A 24,539-nucleotide genomic window follows, 5' to 3' on the forward strand; every position below is an offset into this window, starting at 1 on the left:
ACATTTAGCACACCAGCAGCTGACATTTATCAGGCTGCTTATAGATGTTATAAGAAACTGCTTGGAGGCAGGCACAGAAACGACTCTGATTTAGGTTTTGACATTGGTGATAAAGAACAGATGCAGAATAACAAATGAAGTCATTAATTATTACAGGAAGTCCTGGGAGATCCTGACCCTGCAGTCACAACTCCCTGACAGTTACTCTTACAGTACGTATCCAGCAGGACGCTGATGACCTACAAGGTAAGGCCATCACTGTCAGTGGCAGGATTCTGCTTTATCTTGTACAAGTATTGTTAAACTGTGATAAAGGATCGTAGCAAAGTATTGTGAAACTGTGATAAATTGTAGCTCAATACATTCTTTTTATCATAACCAGTACTCCAGGGAGAAAAAGGTTTGTAGCCACATTGCACTTTATATCACTTCAGATCATTTCAGCACTCTTTACGACCAATGAAATACATTTGAGGAATAATAGTTATTGTAATGTAGGAACCACAGCTGAGAATATGGGTACAAGATCCTATAAATAGCAATTGATGAATGCAGAGGTAACCACTTTGTATCAGTGTTTAGGGGGTAAATGTCAGGCAGGACGCAGGGAAAATCTTAAATACGGAAATTCTGCAGATGCTGGAAATCCAGAACAGCACACACAAAATGCTGGAGGTACTCAGCAGGTCAGGCAGTATCTATGGTAAGAAATAAACAGTCCGTAAGAAGGGTCTCAGCCTGAAACATCAACTGTTTATTCATTCCCATAAATGCTGCCTAATCCACAGGGAAAATATGCAGTTTTCTCCCAAGATGGTACCAAGAATCTTTTACACCTGTCTAAGAGACTTTATTTCATCTAAAATTTGCTGGAATTCTTTTAGCTGGATCCAGATGAATTGGGGAAGTGGGCAAGGAATGGCAGATCAGCTTTAATGGACAAATGTGAGATGTTGCCTTTGGTCTATTAAACCAGGGCAGGTCTTACATAGTAAATGGTAAGGTCGTGGGGAGTGTTGAAGACCACGGACATCTAGGAGTACAGGTATATAGTTCCCTGAAAGTAGAAATGCAGGTGGAAACGATGGTGAGCTCACCTGGCAAATGGCACCTCATATGCCAAGATGCTGCTTATTGACTTCAGCTTGGTGTTCAATATGATCATAGCTCAGAAGCTGGTGAGTAAACCATCCTCATTGGGCTTCAACACCTCTCTCTGTAATTGGATCCTGGACTTCTTGACAGGAAGGCCACAGTCAGTCCACGTTGGCAGAAGCATCTCTAGCTCCCTCAACCTGCTGCCAATGCTAGATCTAGTTCCAACCGAATCATCAGGTTTGCTGCCAATTGCTAGATCCAGTTCCAACCGAATCGTCAGGTTTGCTGATGACACAACAGTGTCGCCAACAATGACTACGAGATGACATACAGCGAGGGGGCTGAGCGGCTGGTGGAATGGTGCGAGCGTCACAGCTCGAGTCTCAACATGGACAAGACTAAGGAGATGGTTGTGGACTTCAGGAAGCTGCAGGCTGATGTCTCCTCACTGCACATACAGCCGTGAGGAGAGTTAGGAGCACCAGGTCTCTGGGAGTGCACATACCGGGTTACCTCACCTGGGCTGCAGACCTTGGTGCTTCCATACCAAACTGTGATGCAACCAACCAGGATATTCTCCACTGAGCATCTCCAGAAGTTTGTCAAAGTTTTAGGTGACATGCAGAATCCTGAAAACTTTTAAGAATGTAAAGGCACTCTTGTGGCTTCTTTGAGATGACATTTACATGATGGTCCTCACTGCGTTCCATGTTGTACTGGGTCCATCCTCTATGCCTCTTTGTTTTCAGCTCAGGAAACTGAGATCTAAAAGCCTTTATGAACACTGTAAGAAGTTCTGAAGCTGCTCTACGTTTTATAATCAGTCAAACACCAGCATGTTTCAAAAAGATAAGATTATCTACATCTGGGCATAAGTGGTGTCCTTCACTTTTCTCAGTTCTGCAACTCAATGCCAATCTGCTTCCTTCACCTGTCATGGCTTCAACACCCTCTGTGTATTTACCTACTGATTAGAATCATCAAAATGTCAATTGAACACTCACATTGGAGATGATTATATTCATGGCCCTGAGTGTTATATATGTTTGGAAAAGATGAAATGTTATATTGTTAAACATATGCATGTTATTTTATACTGGCTGTGTTGTTTCAATCACTGGTCCATTCTACCATATAACTTCATCCAGTATATTCAGCACTTTGATGGCAGATTTTCCAGACTTTTAGATGTTATTCATTAATCAGCACTTTATTATTTCTTTTTTTATAATTTTATACAGTACTGTGAAAAGTCTTAAGCAAGTATATATAGCTAGGGTGCCTAAGACTTTTGCACGGTACTGTATTTGTCAATGTGGAGTGGAGAGCGAGTTTGTAAATCTGGTAGGAGCAAAGGATGTTGGGAAAGATGAGACTTTTGCGCAGTACTGTATGGTAACATTTCACTGAGCTCCAGCAGTTTCAAGGGAAAGCAGTGAACTGAATCAGGTGAATTTAAGGGGTGTGTGTGAATGGGACTCCCAGTGAGTGAATGGGGAATTTGGAAATGGAGGTCTTGGTCAATGCATGGCGTATGCAGGAACCAGGGCCCCAGTGAGTGTATGGAGATTGCAGGAATGGAGACCCCAGTGAGCAGATGGTGAATGTGGTAGCCGGGGTCCGAGTGGGTGGATGGTGAATGTGGTAACCGGGGCCCTGGTGGGTGTATGGGACACACAGCAAAATTCACCAAATAAGCCAGACACAGAACCATCAGGACTTCTGAACAGTCAGACAACAGATTATTGACGTTTTACTAATATTCAAAATAAAGTGTTCATCAGATCCAAAATCCATTGTGGTGAGATGTGCTCATGCTGCTTCTTGCAAAAGGTGTACAGGGGTGCTCTGTGGTCCACAACCTGAAGGCAGGGGCTGGCTCAGTAACATCCCCATAGACAGACATGTTGAGCCTCTGCAGATCCTTCCATACCGGTCTGTATGACAGAAAGGGAACAGACACCACAGCATCCTAAAACTTCCAATTCCTTCTCACAGACATTATAGATGTCAGTAAATGGGAGAGTCTGCAGCTGAAAATGAACTTGAAGAATTCTAAAATAAGGAACACAGTTTGATGACTCTTCACTACTTGGAGTTTGTCTGTCACATCCATCCCCCTCAATGGCTGAAGGAGAAGTTTCTGCAAGTCTGTCTGGATCTAGCATAATCTCCTGCTGACTCTTCCTGGCTCTCTGAATCCTTTTCTGGATGGAAAAACCTCTTGATGTTTTCCTTGACTGTCTTCATCCAATCCCTCCCTGAAATGATGGCTTACTGGTGGAATTGTTCTCGGCTCTGTGGGGCTAACTTGGTCTGACTTGCTGGAAGTGTATAACACACTGCATAACATACTCCTTGAAGAAGGGTATCATTACCCTCATATACAAGCAGAAGTGGCAGAGGATGGACATCAGGAATTGGAGACCTATCTCACTCTTGAATGTGGACTATAAGATCCTGTCCAAGGCTATTACCAACAGGGTCAAGACTGCTCTGGGACAGGTGATCCATCTTGACCAAACCTTGCAGGAAAACCTCTGACAGCCTTGCACTATTCAGGGATACCACTGCCTACATACAGGACAGAGGGATGAATGCCTGCCTTGTCAGCTTGGACCAGGAGAAGGCCTTCGACAGGATATTTCAGGATTATATGATAGACATACTCTCCAAAATGGTTTTTAGGGAGGGAATCAGGAATTGGATCCAAATGCTTTACACAGATATCTGCAGTGCGGCCCAAATCAGTGGGAGGGAGATAGAAGTCTGGAGTCAGGCAGGTTTGTCCATTCTCCCCTCTCCTGTTTGAATGCTGCATCAAATTCTTTGCTGAATCCTTCAGGAACGTTGAGAGCTTGAGAGGGAAGATATTATCAAGTCAAAACCTTCCTGTACAGATGTTACCTCCTCTGCTCAGATTCACAGTCAGTTTGCAGAATTATCAGCTCCAAGTTGACATCAAGAGGCCAGAGTCAGCCACGTTTTTCTGCAACTGACCCAACTGATCAGATGTCCCCTTCACCATAAGCCCAGCTACTTGAGGGTGCTGGGGATCTATTTTGGAGGGGCTGAGGCATGTAGCAAGAATTGGCTGAGTGGACTGGGTCTGTAGAAGTGAAATTTTCTGTCAATAACCGAGAAGGAAGTGGTTATCAAGATTGATGTGTTCTCAGGCTGCTGGACGTGATGGAGGTGTAGCCTGTTCTCCACTCCTCTGCCTTGGTAATCACCTGGAAGGCCCAAAATGGTGTGAGTCTGACAGGTCATAATGCACAAGTCCTCAGAGAATGGGGGCAAAAATGTAACCAAAGTTGCCTGCATCATGATGGCCACCTTTGTGTGTGACTGCATTCAGGTGCTGTGTGGACCCAAGGTATGCGGGCACCAAGTGTCACTATGTGCTGTGGTTCTACCTGTCCCTGGTGATGCAGAAGATGGGCCTAGCCTGTTACCATGCAGCATCACTACAGTACCAGTCATTTGCAGATGAGTTATTCGAGTAAAACCCTGTGACCACAAATCCGTCAGGCAGTGGTCAGCATGGGACATCCGTGCTGCCAAAGAAGGTATCTGGTGGTACTGTGGGGTAGGTCAATCAAATGATGTGACAGAACACTCATCCCCAAATCTCACCAACACGCACCAAGATCTAACTTGTCTGGCAGTGAAAGGGAACCTTCCATATCCTTCCTGTAGATATATCATCCCCAATGCAAACACTTCCTTTGGGGCAGTTGTGGTGGGAAAGAAAAAGCCACCCAGCTCTTTGCAGAGTTTACATTTTCAAAGAGGACATGGAGGTGGATGCAAGGGTCCATTTCCAGTTCGTCCCGGCGACTGCACATCAGATTAACTCTCTGATCTATGGACTGTTCTCAGGGGCACGCACCAAGACAAACACCAGGTACTGCTGGCAGGTCACCAGCTCAGTGAAAGACGCACATTGGTCTGCTCCAAACTTTTTGGTCTTCTGGTGCAATGAGAATTCTGTCAGGAAATGCTGCTGACTGACACATTTCAGGCTACAGGAGTACATGCTAAGGGATGCACTGATGCTCTGTGTGGCCGATGTTAAGGCTCTGAGGGAAACGAGCACAGTCTAGGCTGCTTTCAGTATAGGACACGGAGGGACAGAATTGGGTGGGGAAGACCCTTGACCACTGAAAGTGGTATCACCTCTGAGGACTACACTTGTGGCAATAGTACAATGCTATTTTTCTTTAAAAGTTTGCACTATTAAATGTAATGACCACAAATATGAAAGGTTTTTGTGCAGTTTGTATATATTTTTATTATGAATAAAGTATTTTTGAAATGTAAAAAGCTCCCGTGGTAAATATGTAATTCTATTGAACTACAGTATTTATCTAATCCCAAAGTATTGAAGTCAGTCACCTGTTATCTTTGTTCTCTAGGAGTATAAAAGCTCAAAGTGCTTTTAATTCAGAGAGTTTGTACCGAGAGATTCTTCCAATAAACCTCCCCTGTGTTTGCTGAATAAAGACGTGTTCAATCTCCAGCTCTGGTCTCTGTGCAGCTCTTTCAAAGTCACAACAAAGGAGAACTCAATACATCACTCAGCCAAGCAAGGGGCTTGAAGTCTCAGCACCTTGTGGATCCACAAATCTTAGTCTGGAAGTCTAATTAACCTATAATAATCTGAAAAACAAGCACAATGTAACACCATATGGGAAGAAATACCCCTGGTTCTCATTCTTCAACAATTTAAGAGTTCAACACTTTAACATTCACTTCCTTGTATTGGGAATTATTTCTTGGCATCCAGCCCATCAACCCCTTTTAAAGACCCCAGATGGATCACTATCAATTTGACATTTTTCTGCAAATTGACTTCATCATTTAGCCAGTTAACCCTTAGTTGACTTCACTGAATCTCAGAATCAGAATCAGGTTTATTATCACCGGCATGTGACGTGAAATTTGTTAACTGAGCAGCAGCAGTTCAATACAATACATAATCTAGCAGAGAGAGAAAAAATAATAAATAAAATAAAGCATAATAATAAATACAGTAAACAAGTGAATCAATTATGTATATTGAATAGATTTTTAAAAATGTGCAAAAACAGAAATAGTGTATATTAAAAAAAGCGAGGTAGTGTCCAAAGCTTCAATGTCCATTTAGGAATCAGATGGCAGAGGGGAAGAAGCTGTTCCTGAATCACTGAGTGTGTGCCTTCAGGCTTCTGTATCTCCTACCTGATGGTAACAGTGAGAAAAGGGCATGCCCTGGGTGCTGGAGGTCCTTAATAATGGACGCTGCCGTTCTGAAACACCGCTCCCTGAAGATGTCCTGGGTACTTTGTAGGCTAGTGCCCAAGATGGAGCCAACTGGATTTACAACTTTCCGCAGCTTCTTTCAGTCCTGTGCAGTAGCCCCTCCATACCAAACAGTCATGCAGCCTGTCAGAATGCTCTCCACGGTACATCTATAAAAGTTTTTGAGTATATTTGTTGACATACCAGATCTCTTCAAACTCATAATAAAGTACAGCTGCTGTCTTGCCTTCTTTATGACTACATTGATATGTTGGGACCAGGCTTGATCCTCAGAGATCTTGACACCCAGGAACTTGAAGCTGCTCAATTTCTCCACTTTTGATCCCTCTGTGAGGATTGGTATGTGTTCCTTCATCTTACCCTTCCAGAAGTCTACAATCAGCTGTCATGCACATTGCAAAAAGTGACTGGAGACTAAAGATCTGATGGGGTCTTTCTGATTTTCTGAAGTAATGAATGTTTCACCTGTTTTAATGCACCAATACTCCTTTAGATCAAATACTGCTTGTTTTCTGGTAAACTGACCGGGTTTAAAGGAAGCTCAGGAGACAGGGCCCAAGTGAGTTCCAAACAAAAATGGAATGGGTCATAAAAAGAGTTTAAAAGAAGGGCAGGTTCTGTTCTAAGACATGAAATGGAACAACTCATTGAGGCGTGACTTCAGGAACAGAGTGGGAGGAAATTAAATTCCTGAAGTGATTCTACTTTAATTCTATTTAAATCTAATCCAGTGAGCAGTACTATTACGTGATGCCATAAAGATTTGCATTTATGCAACTCCTTCGGGACCTTAATTCCTTCCAAGCTACACCAATGAAATACTTCTGAAATTAAAAGAGAAAATGCTATTTGCAAATACACAGTAGATCAGACAGCATCTCTGGAGCAAGAAACAAAGGTTTCAGGCTGAAGTCTCCTCATCAGAACTGGAAAAGAGAGAACAGAAACTTATTCTAAATCAGAGAGAAGGATGACGATTGGGTCTGACAAAGGGAATATCGCTAAAAGGGTTAAATATTGATAAAGATTCTCTTTGTCCTATCCATCACTCTCCCACTCCCTCTGCAAATTGTTTTCTCTCTTATAAGGTCCGACAAAGGGTCTTTGACCTGAAACATTAACCCAGTTTCTCTCTCCACAGACGCTGTCAGACCTGCTGAGAGTGTCTCTACACTCTGAGCATAGTAAGGTCAATGGAAGCTTGAAGAACTGCAGCTTATCTTGCATCATACTGCAGCCTTCCAACTTCAAAGTTCAAAGTCCAAAAAAAATTTATTGTCGAAGTACACATATGTCACCACGTACAACTCTGATGTTCATTTTCTTCTGGGCATATTCAATAAATCCATAAAAGAATAACAACCATAATAGAATCAATGAAAGACCACACGAACCTGGGTGTTCAACCAATGTTGAAAAGACAACAAACTGCGCAAATACAGAAACAAATAAATAAATAAAAATAAATAGGCAGTAAATATTGAGAACAAGAGGTGAAGAGTCCTTGAAAGTGAGTCAATAGGCTGTGGGAATATTTCAAAGGTGGGCAAGTGAAGTTGTAAGTCAAGTTATCCTCTTTGTTTCAAGAGCCTAATTGTTGAGGGGTAATAACTGTTCCTGTACCTGGTGGTGTGAGTCCTGGGGCTTCTGTACCTCCATTCTGATGGCAGCTGCGAGAAGAGAGCCTGACCTGGGTGGTGGGGGATTTAGTTTCAAAATCAGATTCAACAATTTTGGATAACTTGTTTCCCCCATTGGTACAATAACAGGCTGTTCTGCTGTAGAATACCCATCTGGAATTTTAACTTAGTGTTTTTCTCTTTCCACTGACACCTGCCTGCCTGATCATTTTGTACAAACTGTATTTCACAGCTTTACATAACTCGTTGTTTGTTTTCTCTCTCTCTCTAACGGTTCTCATTAACAGGTCAACAAAATTAAATTCAAAGTCAAGTTTATTGCCATCTGCACAAGTACACGTATGCACAGGTACTGTGGTAAACCATGTATATCTGTCTGGACGTGCCTGGACACATCCCTCTGCTGACTGCTCCTGTGACTCCTCCCACAGACCCCTGGATAAAGGTGACTGTGTCACTGCTCCTCCCACTGTCCAGGAGCTACATCCAGCATGGACGTGGATCCATTTCATTGTTAATAAAAGCCTTTCGTATTTACTCTACTTCCAGTCTTTCGGAGTGATTGATAGTGCAATGATCGATTGATGCAGCAGCATCACAGGTAAGTAGCATCCTTCAAGCAGCATTCACAAGGAAAACAAAGTAAACATGACTTGTCCACATTACTTATAACAAAGGACATAAGTAAAACAACAAAAAAGTCTCTTGGAGTGCAAAGTAATTGAAGTGGTCATGGTGTTACTGTACTGAAGTAGTGATGAAGGTTTTGCCATTCAAGAGGTGAATGGTTCTTGAACCCGATGATGTGGGACTTCAGGCTCCTCTACCTCCTGCCTGATGGTAGCTGTGAGAAGATGACATGCTCCGGACGGTGAGGAGCTTTGATGATAAATGTGGCCTTACAAACACCGTATCCCGACACAGTCTTGGCACTACCATTTCAGAGAGATTCTCTTTCTCCTACACACCCCTCCCCACCCCCTCTGCAACTAGCTGTCTTGCGGTCACAGCGCTGGTGAAGTTTCAGGGCTGTTCCGCGGTTTGAGGGCTATCTGTGTACATGTGCCGGTGAGTGGGGTGGTGACGGGGAGGGAAGGGGCTTTGCTGTTGTTGTTTTCTGTGTTGTTCTGCTGAGCACTATGGATTGTGGAATGCTTCCAAACCCTGGCCACCATTGCAAAGGAGAACACACGTGGGCCGATTAGCACATGGCACACTCCCACAGTCAGTGACTTCAACATGAATCCGCAGTCTGAGTTTTGTTTGACAATGGGCAATGGACTCCTTTCCAGAGCAGAACCTGAACCTGTGGCCTCTGTCGCAGAGCAAGTATGCTGGTTCTGAACTGTGACTAACACAAGAGGCGAGCAATTTCGGAGTGTTTCACGTGACCTCAGAAGACATTCCAGTGTGAGATCACAATCAGATATTTTATAAATGGGAATAGCAGCAACATGATACGTGACGCTAAACAGACACCAGCCCGGCTCTTTGGGAAGGGAGAAAAGGCACAGCGCTGTCCGGCTTTCTCTCACTACAGCTTTGAGCTGTCATTCAAGCACGACTGGGCACGTTGCAGATTTCCCAGGAAGGGACAGGAAGAGTGAATGCACCTTTCGTTTCACTCACCCGTTGCCTGCTTGTTGCTCAGAAGTCTCATCTCTCAGCAATAATGAGTTAAGCAAAGGTGTACAAGCAGTGGAGCACGCATCATCTTACACACATTCGATTGTCTTTCACTTTATGTATGCTTCCAGTCCTTTTCTTCCATGATTCAACCTAGGCGTGGAAATTTAAGGCTCCTTAAGTGTCCATTTAATCCCAAATTTAATATTATAAAGAAACTCCTAAAATTAAACCAAAGATATGACTATCGATTTTAGAAAATTAAGCTGGTATGAACAAACTCTACTACTCATAAATGTTGAAGCAGTGGAAAGGGTCGCCAGGGAAAGTTCTTGGGAGTGAACATTACAAAGGAGTTCTCCTGGACCACCAACACCTCCTTGACAGTAGGGAAGGCTCAGCAATGCATATACTATTTTATGAGTTTAAAAGAGAGCAAATCTGCTCCAAAAGCTACTGGTAAACTTTTATCCATGTGTAATTGACCTACTGCATGACAGTATGTACACTAGCTGCAATAAGATCAACCAAAAAGCACTTCAATGAGTGATCAGGATGGCACAGAATATCATTGGGACAAAGCTACCAGAGATAGAAACCATCTACGACTCACGATGTCTACGGCAGGCTCACAAAAGTGCGATGGAGTCATCCCATCCCAGTGGGCACCTGTTTAACATCCTGTCATCCGGCATGAGATCCAGAAGAAGCTATGCACAGATATCCAGACTGAAAAACAACTTTTTCCCCAGGGCTGTCCCTTCCCAACCCACCCATAGCCACTATGGACAATCTCTAAGTGCAATACATGGGCATAGTTCTTGATGCTATTTTATATTTAATCATTGTATTTTATAACATGGCCACGTGCAACAGCTGAACGGCGCAGTCACTGTTTCTTTTAATTTTAGAGTTGTTTGTTTTTAATTCAGTTGTAAGTTAGATGTCATTCTAAATAACTCAGACGTTATTTTAAACTTAGTCATTGTGTTTTCAGTAATTGAATTGCCAGTATGCGGTTTTCCACTGAATGGAGGAGAACTGCAATCTCGTTGTCCTCAGTAATGACAATAAACCTCTAACTAACTTAACTTGCTAATATCATAGCCAGAGACCATAATGCTTCTCATTCCAAATTTCTGCTCGAGTGCACCCATGTGACAGAAAGGTGAACTGGAAGACTATTTGTTCTGATTAAACTGCAGCACATTAATCACCCTAGTAACAAGCTTCAATCACATGATGATTGTCTCATCATATTCTGGGAACCAATTTCCTAAAAGCCCAGCACTCATGATTAACCCACCGGTTAAGTTTGGCTTTTAATGTTCAATTGGTTAGTTGAAACTATCGAATTACTTGAAAGGGAAAATTGAAAGGATTACTGAAGGAAACTAATTTTCTTCAGTTGAGGGAAAAGAGCTGATTAAAATAAAATTGTGTAAATGTGCTTTATGCTCGAATATGCTGGGTTCTTCAAAAGATGTGTTATAGCTGAATAAAAGAATACTCTGACACCATCTCCCTGTCAATGTGCAGACAGAGACTGCTTTAGAAGCCAAAGTCAAAGTCAGGATTAATGTCATATGCACAAGTCCGTGTGTGTGCACAGGTAGGAAATCTTACCTGCAGTGCCATCATAGGCACGTAGCACCTGGTAAGCAACATTTACAAGCAAAACAGCAATTAAACACACATTTACCCAACCCTATTTTTCCAAGAACCTTATTAAAAACAGAAATCCCATTTTTATGCATAATGATCAATGTGGTCAGATGTGGTGATTCTGGTTGCATTGGTTGGTTCAAGAAACAAATGGTTGAAGGGAAGTAGCTGCTCGTGAACCTGGTGGTAGGGCGACCATGCTTTTGTACTGACAATCCCACGCCCTCATCTCAGCCTGTCTGACCACATCTCCATAATGTTAATTCCGGCATACTGACCGCTGCTGAAAATGGAGAAACCGGTCAAGAGGATCATCGTTATACGACCTAATGAGGCAATCCCCATACTTCAGGTGTGTTTTGAATGAACTAACTGGCAGATGTTCAAGGAGGATAAAGGGAAGACACAGGCTTTGAGGAATATGCCTCATCTGTCATCAGCTACATCAGAAAGCGTGGAGACGATGTTGGCATCAGAAGGGAAGTCACCTCACGGCCCAACCAGAGGCCCTGACTGAACACTGAGGTGCACTCCCTACTAAAAACTCCCGACACTCCCTTCAAAGTCTTGTGATGGAACAGCAAGGGGGAGCTTCATCTTAGGCAACAAGAGGGTTAAAACTGGCTATGCTCAGAAAATTCAGGAACACCTGTCCAATAACAATCCCCGGCACATGTGTCTGGGCATCAAGGGCATTACTGATTAATAGTGTCGGCTGTACCTGTGATGCCTCCCACCCTGAAGTTCTAAACAACTTTTAGGTACGCTTTGAGGTAAGTAACACAATGCCTATCCCACTCCCAGATGAGCAGACACTGTCTGTAACAGCAGCAGGTGTAAGAAGGACTCTGCAGAGAGTCAACCACGGTAAGGCAGCCGGACGACAGAACATCACGACCGGAGATCTTCAACACTTCACTCATCCAGGCTGCCCCCACCTTGCTTCAAATCAGCCACCATCATCCCTGTACCAAAGAACTCTAGACCTTCAGAACTAAACAAATACCACCCGGTAGCAGTGAAGCCAATCACCGTGAGGGGCTTTGAATGGCTGTTAATGGCACACATCAAAATCTCCATTCCTGCCACATTGACGCTTACCGACAGAACTGTTCTACAACAGATGCCATAGCAACTGTCATGCACCTGACCCTGACACATGTAGAAAACAAAGACACCTATGTCAGAATGCTGCTTCTGGATTTCAGTTCGGCATTCGATACTATTGTCCCACGGACCCTGGTGAACAAACTCCTACTCCTCGGTCTAAATATATCACTGTGTAACTGGACTTCCTAACCAATAGATGTCAGATAGTCAGGATGCACAACCACTCCTCCCTCCCCATCACCCTCAACACTGGGCCCATTGCTGTACACTCTGCTCACTCGTGGCTGCACCGCCAAACCCCCGAATAATCACAACGGTGGTGGGGCTCATCACCAACAACGATGAGAGAGGAGGTGGAAGAGCTCGAGGCCCAGTTCCAGGCAAGTAACCCCTTCCTCAAAGTCAACAAGACAAAGGAGATGATTATCATCTTCAGGCGAACTCATACCTCTCACACTCCTCGATACGTTGGCAGCAGTTTGAAACTCCTGGGAGTAGACATCTTATACAACCTGCCATGGTCCCAGAACACAAAATATTCGATCAGGAAAGCTCACCAACACCACTACCTTCTTAGGGGACTGAGGAGAGCTGGGCTAAGGGCACTGACGATTCAGGAACTGCTTCTTCCCTTCTGCCATCTGATTCCTGAATGGACATTAAACCCAGGAGCACTAGCTCACTATTTCTAACTTTTATTTTTGCCCTCCTTATTTAATTTAACTTTAATGTATATATACTGACTGCAATAAATGTTTTTCTCCAGTATTACGTCTTGCATTGTACTGCTTCGCAAAGGTAACAAATTTCATGACATACCAAAGTTAAAAGTAAAATTTATTATCAGAGTATATATGTCACCACATACAACCCTGAGATTCTTTTTCTCTGGGCATACGTATGCCTGTGACGTTAAATCCGATTCTGATTCTGATGTACACTCATGTCGTTCTACTAAGGCATAGTAGAGAGCATTCTAACTAGCTGCATTTCTGCTCAGTATGGAAGCGGCACTGCACAGACAGGAAGACTCCACGACAGGTAATCAAAACTGCCCAATGCATCACTGGCACCAGCCTGCCCACCATCACAGACATATACACAGGAAGGTGCTGCAAAAGGGCCAGTAACATCGCCAAGGATCCCACCCACCCTGCACATGGACTGTTTGTCCCACTCCCATCAGAGAGGAGTCTACATAATATCCACACCCAGACCACCAGACTCAAAGACAGTTACTTTCCGCAAGCAGTGAGGCTGATCAACACCTCCACCCACTAACTCTCCCACTACTTTATTATTTCCTGTCAGTACCCTTGTACACAGACACTCTTGTGCCTCACGTCACTTTATGTATGTCCAATCAATCTATGTATATAAGCTATCTTATGTATTATATTTATTGTGTTTTTTCATTATTATTGTGTTCTTTATCTTATTGTATGTGTGTGTTTCTTTTGTGCTGCATTGGATCCGGAGTAGAACTTTTTTGTTCTCTTTTACACTTGTGGACCGGAAATGACATTAACAAACCTCGAATCTTCTGCCAGATGGTAGCAGCGAGAAGATGGATGGACTGGATGGCGGGGACCTTTGGTGATAGATGCTGCTTTCTTGAGGGAGTGTCTCATTCAGATACTACCAATGGCGGGAGGGATGTTCCCTCTCCAGAGCTTCTTACGTTCCTGACCATCCAAATTGCCACACCAGCCCGTGCAACAATCTGTCAGGGTATTTTTAACTATTCCTCTGCACTGTTTACGTTACTGTTGTTTTTCTCTTCACACTTCTAATTGGTTTTTGTCGAGCCACTCCTCCAGCTTGTGGCCGCATCGATGGACTGCGGCAAAGCCTTGTTGGATCTTGGTGAGAGGGCGTAGTTGACCAAGTGGAGGACGTTCTGGTTTGGGGCACTGGGGGCAAGCTGGGGTTTGTCAGGCACCCTATCGGTGTAGAGTCTGTGCTGTTTTGGCATGTCAACTTCCGAGTCTATCAGTGGCTGTCCAGTTTTTTTCTGGCAGCTGTAGTGAAGCCCAGGAGGAGCGAGGTGGGGTCAGCAATCAGATCTCCACTGGGGAGCAATGTATTTATGTTATTTAATACATTGAAGTGAATACAGGAGCCCCACACATCACCAAAAGGTTTGCACACCTGCACTGCACTTCCTCTGTAAATATTACGTAGTGTTCTGCTTTCTGTTATTGTTTTCCTTACTAACCTTAATACACTGCTGTAATAAAATTACCAGAACGCGTGACATGAAATACAGATTTCTACACTGTACCTCAGTGCATATGACAATAATAATCCTTCCATATTGTGACCTTCCGATACGCGAAAACACATCATCTGCATGTGTATTAAGAAATGCAAGCTGAAATTAAAATTAAACTTGACACGTAAATCATGTGACAGAGAATTTTTATTCCATGTCTCAAATGTTTTGGTCATGACCTATGAATTCTGTAAGGATGCATTTCTGTTATCCGAACTCCTGTGATGGTTGTCGAGTGGTGGAGCTGGCAGAAGGGGCTGTGATCCAAATGCATTTGATTATGCAGTACGGATAATTGATAGACTGTCAACTTGCAGGCAGGTTTGCTTAGGCTGTTGCAGAGGGTTTAAACTAAACTGGCAGGGGGTTGGGAACTGGAGTGATGGGGCCGAGGATGGATGTGGGGTGTATTGAGAGCGAGAGGAAGGACAGGCTGATGATAGGGCAAAATTGCAGTCAGTGCAATGAGTTGAAGTGCAACGTAGGGGCAAAATTGAAGAGGGTGATGAATACAGGACTGAATGTGTTACCGTTGAATGTATGCAAAATATAGAGTAAGGGAGATGATCCCTGTAGTGCAGTCAGCAGGTATGATGTTGAGGGCATCATTGAGATGGGGCTGAAAGAAGATCATAGTTGGTAGCTTAACATGCAAGGATATACCATGTATTGAAAGGAATAGGCAGGTTTGCTAGAGCAGTTGGGGAGGGGTTAAACTAAATTGGCAGGGGGGGGGGGATGAGAACTGGAGTGATAGGGCTGAGGATGGGGCAAGTGGTATACAAACAGATGCATTGTGTAGTGAGACTGTGAGGAAGGACAGATAGGTGATAAGGCAACATTACAGTCGGGGATGAGTTGAAATGTAACAAGGCCAAAATCAAAAAAGAGTGGTAAATACAGGACTGAATGTGTTATTTTGAATGCATGTATTATACGGAATAAGGTAGGTCTTGTAGTGTAGTTAGAGATCAGCAGGTATGACGTTGTGGGCATTACTGAGTCGTGGCTGAAAGAAGATTGCAGTTGGGAGCTTAAAATCCAAGGATGTACATTGTGTGAAAGGACAGCAGCTAGGCAGAGGAGAGGGGGTGGCTCTGTAGGTAAAACATGAAATCAAATCCTTAGAATGAGGTGAGATAGGATCAGAAGATGTAGAATTCTTGTGCGAAGAGTTAAGAAACTGCTAGGGTAAAAAGATCCTGTTTGGGAGATATATAGAAACATAGAAATGTAGAAAACCTACAGCACAATACAGGCCCTTTGGCCCACAATGCTGTGGCAAAGATGTACTTACTTTAGAAATTACCTAGGGTTACCCATAGCCTTCTATTTTTCTAAGCTCCATGTACCTATCCAGGCGCATCTTAAAAGATCCCATTGTATCTGCCTCCACCACAGTCGCCGGCAGCCCATTCCATGCACTCACCACTCTCTGCATAAAAAACTTACCCCTGACATCTCACCTGTACCTACTTCCAAGCACCTTAAGACTGTGCCCTCCTGCGTTAGCCATTTCAGCCCTGGGAAAAAACCTCTGACTATCCACACGATCAATGCCTTTCATAATCTTATACACCTCTATCAGGTCACCTCTCATCCTCCATCACTCCAAGGAGAAAAGGCCAAGTTCACTTAACCTATTCTCATAAGGCGTGCTCCCCAATCCAGGCAACATCCTTGTAAATCTCCTCTGCACCCTTTCTATGCTTTCCACATCCTTCCTGTAGTGCGGCAACCAGAACTGAGCACAGTATTCCAGGTGGGATCTGATGAGGGTCCTATACATCTGTAGCATTACCTCTCAGCTCTTGAACTCAATTTCACAGTTGATGAAGGCCAATGCACCGTATGCCTTCTTAACCACAGAGTCAACTTGCACAGCAGCTTTGAGTGTCCTATGGACTCGAACCCTAAAATCCCTCTGATCCTCCACACTGCCAAGAGTATTACCATTAATACTATATTCTGCCATCATATTTGACCTACCAAAATGAACCACTTCACACTTATCTGGGTTGAACTCCATCTGCCACTTCTCAGCCCAGTTTTGCATCCTATCAATGTCCCACTGTAACCTCTGGCAGCCCTCCACACTATCCACAGCATCTCCAACCTTTGTGTCATCAGCAGACTTACTAACCCATCCCTCCACTTCCTCACCCAGGTCATTTATAAAAATTACAAAGATTTAGGGTCCCAGAACAGATTCCTGAGGCACTCCACTGGTGACTGACCTCCATGCAGAATTTGACCTGTCTACAACCACTCTTTGCCTTCTGTGGGCAAGCCATTTCTGGATCCACAAAGCGAGGTCCCCTTGGATCCCATGCCTCCTTACTTTCTCAATAAGCCTTGCATGGGGTACCTTATCAAATGCCTTGCTGAAATCCATATACAGTACATCTACTGTTCTACCTTCATCAATGTGTTTAGTTACATCCTCAGAACATTCAATCTGGCTTGTAAGGCCTTTGACAAATCCATGCTGACGATCCTTAATCATATTATGCCTCTCCATAAATCCTGCCTCTCAGGATCTTCTCCATCATCTTCGCAACCACTGAAGTAAGACTCACTGGTCTATAATTTCCTGGGCTATCTCTACTCCCTTTATTGAATAAGGGAACAACCTCCAGTTTTCTGGAACCTCTCCTATCCCATTGCTGATGCAAAGGTCATTGCCAGGGGCTCAGCAATCTCCCACAGTAGCCTGGGGTATATCTCGTATGGTCCCGGAGACTTATCCAACCTGATGCTTTCCAAAAGCTCCAGCACGTCTTCTTTCTTAATGTCTATATGCTCAAGCGTTGCAGTCCATTGTAAGTCATCCCTACAATTGCCAACGTCCTTTTCCGTAGTGAATACTGAAGCAAAGAACTCATTAAGTACCTCCGCTATCTCCTCTGGTCCCATACACACATATACAGACCTTTGAACAGTAGCCATGATGTGAGATACAAGTTTCAACAGGAAATAGGAAAGGCATGTGAAAATGATAGTTGTGCGGGATTTTGATATTCAGGTAGACTGGGAAAATCAGATTCGTGCTGGAGCCCAAGAGAAGACATTTCTAGGATGCCTACAAGATGGCTTTTTTGAGTAACTTGTGATTGTACAAAGAAAGGGAATTCTGAATTGTAATGAATCAGTTTTGGTTAGGAAGCTTAAGGTAAAGGAACTCTTAGGAGACAATGAACATGATATGATAGAATTCTCTGTGTGTTTGAAGTGAAAAGATTAAGTCAAATAATTCAGTATTATACTGGAGTAAGGGGAATTACAGAGGCATGAGAGAGGAGCTGGTCAAAGTTCATTGGAGCAGGCTCCTAGCAGGAATGACAACAGAACGGTAATGTCCGGAGTTTCTGAGAGAAATTCGGATGGCACGTGATAGACAAATTCAAAAGTTGTAGAAGTTTTCTAAAGGAAGGGTGACAAAATGGTGGAAGACGAGGGCAGTCAAAATGAGCATAAAAGCAAAAGAGAGGGCATATAACATCGCAAAAATTAGTGGGAAATTAGAGAATTGGGAACCTTTTAAAAACCAACAGACGGCAACTGAAAAAGCCATAAGGAGAAAAAGACGAAATATGAAGGCAAGCTGGCCAATAATATAAAAGAGGATACCAAAGGTTTTTATTTTCAGATATATAAAGAGTAAAAAAGAGGCAAGAGTAGATATCAGACCACTCAATAATGATACTGTAAAGGTAGTAAAGGGGTAAAAAATGGCAGGCAGAACTAATAAATATTTTGTTTCAGTCATCACTGTGGAAGACGTGAGCAGTACGCCAGAAGTTTGAGAGTATCTCTAGAGTTCAAAAGAATGAGAGGGGATCTTATAGAAACGTACAAAATTTTGAAAGCAATAGATAAGATAGAAGTAGGAAAGTTGCTTCCATTGATAGGTGAGACTAGAACTAGGGGACATACCCTCAAGTTTTAGGGGAGAAGATATAGGATGGAGATGAGGAGAAACTGTTTTTCCCAGACAGTGGTGAATCTGTGGAATTCTCTGCCCAGGGAAGCAGTTGAGGCTTCCTCACTAAATATATTTAAGATACAGTTAGATAGATGTTTACATAATAGTTCCAGGGAACATTAAGGGTTCCAAGGAAAAAGCAGGTAGATGGAGTTGAGTTTACGAACAGATCAGCCATGATCTTATTGAATGGCAGGGCAGGCCCAATGGACCGGATGGCCTACTCCTGCTCCTATTTCTTATGTTCTTATGTAAAGGGTAGAAGTGAACGCAGTTGCTAGTACTGGGGAGGTAGTGCTTGAGAAACTGAAAGGTCTGAAGGTAGATAAGTTCCTGGAACTGATGGACAACACCCCAAGGTTCTAAAAGAGGCAGCAGAAGAGATTGTGGAGGCATTAGTAATGATCTTTCAAGAATCACTAGACTTTGAAATGGTTCTACAGGACTGGAGAATTGCAAATGTCACTCCACTCTTTAAGAAGAAAGGGAGGCAGAAGAAAGGAAATTATCGGCCAGTTAGCCTGACTTCAGTGGTTGGAAAGGTGTTGGAGTCCATTATTAAGGATGAAGTTTCAGGGTACTTGAAGGCACGTGATAAAGTAAGCCAAAGCCGGCCTGGTTTCCTAAAGTAGAAATCTTGCCTGACAAATCCGTGGAATTCCTTGAGGAAATAACAGGCAGGATAGATGAAGGAGAGTCAGTGGATGCTGTTTAGTTGTACAGTTGACCCTCCTTATCCACGGGGGATTGGTTCCAAGACCCCCCGCGGATTCCAAAAAATGCCGACACTATCGGTCATTGGAAAAGCATTAGGCTACAGTCGGTCAACGATCGGGACAATTTTAATGGAGCACGTGAAAGCTGCAATTATTACTAAGCAACGCAGTGGTTTAATTATTGAAATACATATGTTTCTTAAATGTTTTATATGCATAGAAAGGTAAAATATGTACTATATACTAAGAAAAATGTTTGGCTAACTGACGCTAAATAATACCGGATATACCTGTTCCAACTTCAAATCCGACTTAAAGACGGTCTCAGGAATGGAACTCATTCATAACCCGGGGACTGCCTGTACTTTAAAATCATTTCTAGATTACTTATAATACCTAATACAATGTAAATGCTATGTAAATAGTTGTTATACTGTATTGTTTAGGGAATAATGACAAGAAAACATAGTTTGTACATGCTCAAACAACAAGTACTGGAGAGAGAACTTCCGGGTTTTCCTGATCCGCGGTTGATTGAATCCGCACATGCGGAATCCGCGGATAAGGAGGGCTGACAGTATTTTCAGAAGGCCTATGACAAGGTACTGCACGTGAAGCTGCTTAACGAGATATGAACAAATGGTATGACAAAAAAGATATGAGCATACATTAGAAAAAGTGGTTGACTGGCAGGAGGCAAAAAGTGGGAATTAAAGGGGATTTTTTCTGGTTGACTGCTGGTGACTGGTGGTGTTCCGCAGGAGTCAGTGTTGGGGCTGCTTTTTTTCACATTATATGTCAATGATTTGGATGATGCCATTGATGGCTTTGTGACCAGGTTTGTGGACGATACGAAGATAGGCGGAGGGGCTGGCAGTGTTGAGGAAGCAAGGAGTCTGAAGAAGGATTTAGACAGATTGGGAGAATGGGCAAAGAGTGCAGGTGAAATATAGTGTATGGTCATGCATTTTGGTAGAAGCAATAAAAGCATAGACTATTTTCTAAATAGGGAGACAATTCAAAAGTCAAGTCAAATGAATTGAAATCAAGTCAAGATTAATTATTATTCAGACCAGACAGTCAAAGGAGACAACATTCCTCTGGGGCCAAGGCGCATACATTCAAAATAACGAGCGAGAGAAAAACACACACAAACACATTGTTACGCAAAAAACACCTGTATAGTCCAAGTCCCTGAGCGACATGCAAATTGATGCCACAGCTCCCAGCAACCTAGCTTGTCCTTCCACTGGTCAGACACCGGAGGGCAGCACTGACGGGAGAGGGCAGCTCCCAACCGAGCAAGGACTCCACACTATAATACCTCCAGCATCGCCTCACCTGGACTGAAGCAGCAGGCAAGCCCACTTGAGGCCTAGTCCTTGCTACAACTGAGGCCACACTGCTGCCTCGCCGTCCGTCATGCCACCCACAGGGAAAACAAGCCTGGGGCATCTCACATTATCCATGTCTAACAGGGTTTGGCAATCACAGGAGAAACATCCAAGACAGTCACTCACGGTTACACTGCACGATGCTTTCACACACCAACTCCAATGTCTTCGAATAACAGGCAGCAGCTCAGCCTACTCTAAGTTCAGCTCCTCCGAACTTTCTCCAACCTGTCCATCGGCTTCACTTTCTTCGGCCCATCTGCCGACTTCTCCTTCTCTGATCCATCTGCCAGCTCCATCTTCTTCGGCCTGTCCGCCAGCTGCACCTTCTTCAGCCTGTCCACTGGCTTCTCTTCTGATCCATCTGCCGGCTCCAACTTCTCCGGCCCACCCAAAGGCTTCTTGTTCTCTGAGCTGAGCGCCAGCTTCTCCCTCTCTGACTCATAGCTGGCTCCTTCAACACCCCAGCCGGTGGCTCTGAACAACGAACAGCTCACTGATGCAATACACCTGCTGTACCTGTTGTTCTTTGAGTCCTGTATCATCTTATGATCATTAAAAAAACACATTTAAAAAGAAAAGTGCACCTTTGATTGGCCCCCGAGAGGCCGCTGCGTTCGAATGAGCCGCCATCTTACCGGAAGGTGGTGAATCCCTATCCATCTTATAGAAACATAGAAACATAGAAAATAGGAGCAGGAGTAGGCCATTCGGCCCTTTGAGCCTGCACCGCCATTCAGTATGATCATGGCTGATCATCCAACTCAGAACCCTGTATCTGCTTTCTCTCCATACCCCCTGATCCCTTTAGCCACAAGAGCCATATCTAACTTCCTCTTAAATATAGCCAATGAACCGGCCTCAACTGTTTCCTGTGGCAAAGAATTCCACAGATTCACCACTCTCTGTGTGAAGAAGTTTTTCCTCATCTCGGTCCTAAAAGGCTTCCCCTTTATCCTTAAACTGTGACCCCTCGTTCTGGACTTCGCCAACATCGGAAACAATCTTCCTGCATCTAGCCTGTCCAATCCCTTTAGAATTTTATACGTTTCAATAAGATCCCCCCTCAATCTTCTAAATTCCAGTGAGTATAAGCCTAGTCGATCCAGTCTTTCTTCATATGAAAGTCCTGCCATCCCAGGAATCAATCTGGTGAACCTTTATCAGAAGTGCAAAGGGACTTGGGAGTCCTTGTGCAGGATTCCATGAAGGTTAACTTGCACGTGGACTTGTGTGGCGTGTGGCCAAGTGGTTAAAGTGTCGGTCTAGTGATCTGAAGGTCGCTAGTTCGAGCCTCAGCTGAGTGTGTCCTTGAGCAAGGCACTTAACCACACATCGCTCTCCAACGACACCAGTGCCAAGCTGTATGGGTCCTAATGGCCTTCCCTTGGACAACATCGGTGGCGTGGAGAGGGGAGACTTGCAGCATGGGCAACTGCTGGTCTTCCATACAACCTTGCCCAGGCCTTAGTCATCATCGAAAATCAATGGACAGCTGAAGAAGGAAGGCAAATGCAATGTTAGCATTCATTTCAAGAGGACTAGAATATAAGAGTGAGGATGTAATGCTGAGGCTGTATAAGGCATTGGTCAGACCACGCCAGGAGTATTGTGAGCAGTTTTGGACCTCTTATCTACGAGAAGATGTGCTGACATTGGAGAAGTTCCAGAGGAAATTCATGGGAATGTTTCTGGAAATTAAAGGGTTAATGTCTGAGGAGCACTTAATGACTCTGGGCCTATACTCACTGGAGTTCAGATGAATGCTGGGGGTGGGGTGAGGAATCCCACTGAAACCTATCAAATGTTGAAAGGCTTAGATAGAGTGGGTGTGGAGAGGATGTTTCCTATAATGCCTATAAGGCCCCATATGGAGCCAGTGATCATTAATGGAGAACGTGTGGAGCAGGTTAAGACCTACAAGTATCTGGGAGTACAGTTAGACGAGAAGCTTGATTGGACTGCCAACACAGATGCCTTGTGCAGGAAGGCACAGAGTCGAATGTACTTCCTAAGAAGGTTGGCGTCATTCAATGTCTGTAGTGAGATGCTGAAGATGTTCTATAGGTCAGTTGTGGAGAGCGCCCTCTTCTTTGTGGTGGCGTGTTGGGGAGGAAGCATTAAGAAGAGGGACGCCTCACGTCTTAATAAGCTGGTAAGGAAGGCGGGCTCTGTCGTGGGCAAAGTACTGGAGAGTTTAACATCGGTAGCTGAGCGAAGGGCGCTGAGTAGGCTACGGTCAATTATGGATAACTCTGAACATCCTCTACATAGCACCATCCAGAGACAGAGAAGCAGTTTCAGTGACAGGTTACTATCGATGCAATGCTCCTCAGACAGGATGAAGAGGTCAATACTCCCCAATGCCATTAGGCTGTACAATTCTACCGCCAGGACTTAAGAACTTTTTAAAAGCTAATGAGAGACGGTGATTTAGATGCATATCATATTTTTTTTTACTGAGTTAAGTATTGTATGTAATTAGTTTTGCTACAACAAGTGTATGGGACATTGGAAAAAAAGTTGAATTTCCCCATGGGGATGAATAAAGTATCTATCTATCTATCTATCTATCTATCTATCTATCTATCTATCTAATGGGTGAGTCTTGGACTAGAGGGCACAGCCTCAGAATGGGAGTACATCCAATTAAAACAGAGATGAAGAGGAATTTCTTCAGCCAGAGGGTGGTGAATCTGTGGAATTCATTGCCACAGTTGGCCGTGGAGGCCGAGTCATTGGGTACATTTAAAGCAGAGGTTGATAGGCTCTTGATTAATCAGGTTATGAGGAGAAAGCAGGAGAATGGGGTTGAGAGGGACAAGAAATCGCCATGATGGAATGGTGGAGCAGGCATGATGGGCCCAATGGCCTAATTCTGCTCTTATGTCTTATGGTCTAACTAGATTTTCCTCTTCCAAGACCCTAACTTGGAAATTACACTCCAGAAGTTGACTCAACCCTTCAACAGAGTGTTGCCGACAAAAAGTCATGAGTTCTTATTTTAAAGAAAATCTTTTCAAAACCCACCTTGCAAAAGGAGCTGATTTTAATTCATTTTGGCTACCTACGCAAAACCACTCAGACAAAACCTTGCAATGCACATAAGGTGCACTTTAAACAAAAATTATTCATTAAGTGATTTTGGGGTTGATTATTATTTAAACATTCCGATAATTATTGCATGATCGCCTAGCTTTAATGGAGATCTGACTGGTACGAATTGCCCTTCGCAGCTCCAAAACATTCTTGCTCGCTGGAGCGGAAACTCCGCTCACTTACTCTTCGCCTCCCTCTTGAACGAGGCAGCCTAATTAAGGTGCCTGACAAAACATGTGCGGTTACTTTGCACACACTGTCAGGTTCCATCACAGTCACGAGGTGAAAGTAAGAGCCAGCTGTCTCCTGGAATTAGGGACGCATCTAAATTTGTTACTATTATTTATGCATGTGTCTTACTCTGCATCCCATGTGTGTATTAAGTGCATTGTGCACGACAGTGTGCACAAAGCAATCCCAGGTCCACGAAGTTAAGTGCTGATGCACGGAGCAGGCGGAGGAGTCTTGCTTTAGCAACCTGGGGAAGTGGAGCCACCTGCAGTTGGAGGCTGGTAACCTCAGGCCCGCAGATGCGGAGTTAATAGTAACTGCCGGAGCTGTCGACAGCAGGAAGGTGTAACCTGAGAAGAAAAGTGCAAATGGTATTTAATCTGGAGAAGTTAATGT

General features: G+C 43.8%; 1 protein-coding gene across 4 annotated transcripts in view; it reads left to right on the forward strand.

Annotated features, from left to right (window-relative positions):
• The first annotated feature begins 206 nt into the window (after nt 1-206).
• LOC140714162 (zinc finger CCCH domain-containing protein 10-like) overlaps nt 207-24,539 on the forward strand; it is a 134,448-nt gene continuing 110,115 nt past the window's right edge. For 3 of the 4 annotated variants that reach the window (XM_073025012.1, XM_073025014.1, XM_073025016.1), the window contains exon 1: nt 210-246. The gene's annotated coding sequence lies outside the window, so the exon portion shown is untranslated. Of the gene's footprint in view, nt 247-24,539 lie in introns of all 4 variants that reach the window. The other variant, XM_073025017.1, reaches the window with a different exon arrangement.

This window comes from Hemitrygon akajei, chromosome 21, assembly GCF_048418815.1.
Source record: "Hemitrygon akajei chromosome 21, sHemAka1.3, whole genome shotgun sequence".
Classification (NCBI taxonomy): Eukaryota; Metazoa; Chordata; class Chondrichthyes; order Myliobatiformes; family Dasyatidae; genus Hemitrygon; species Hemitrygon akajei.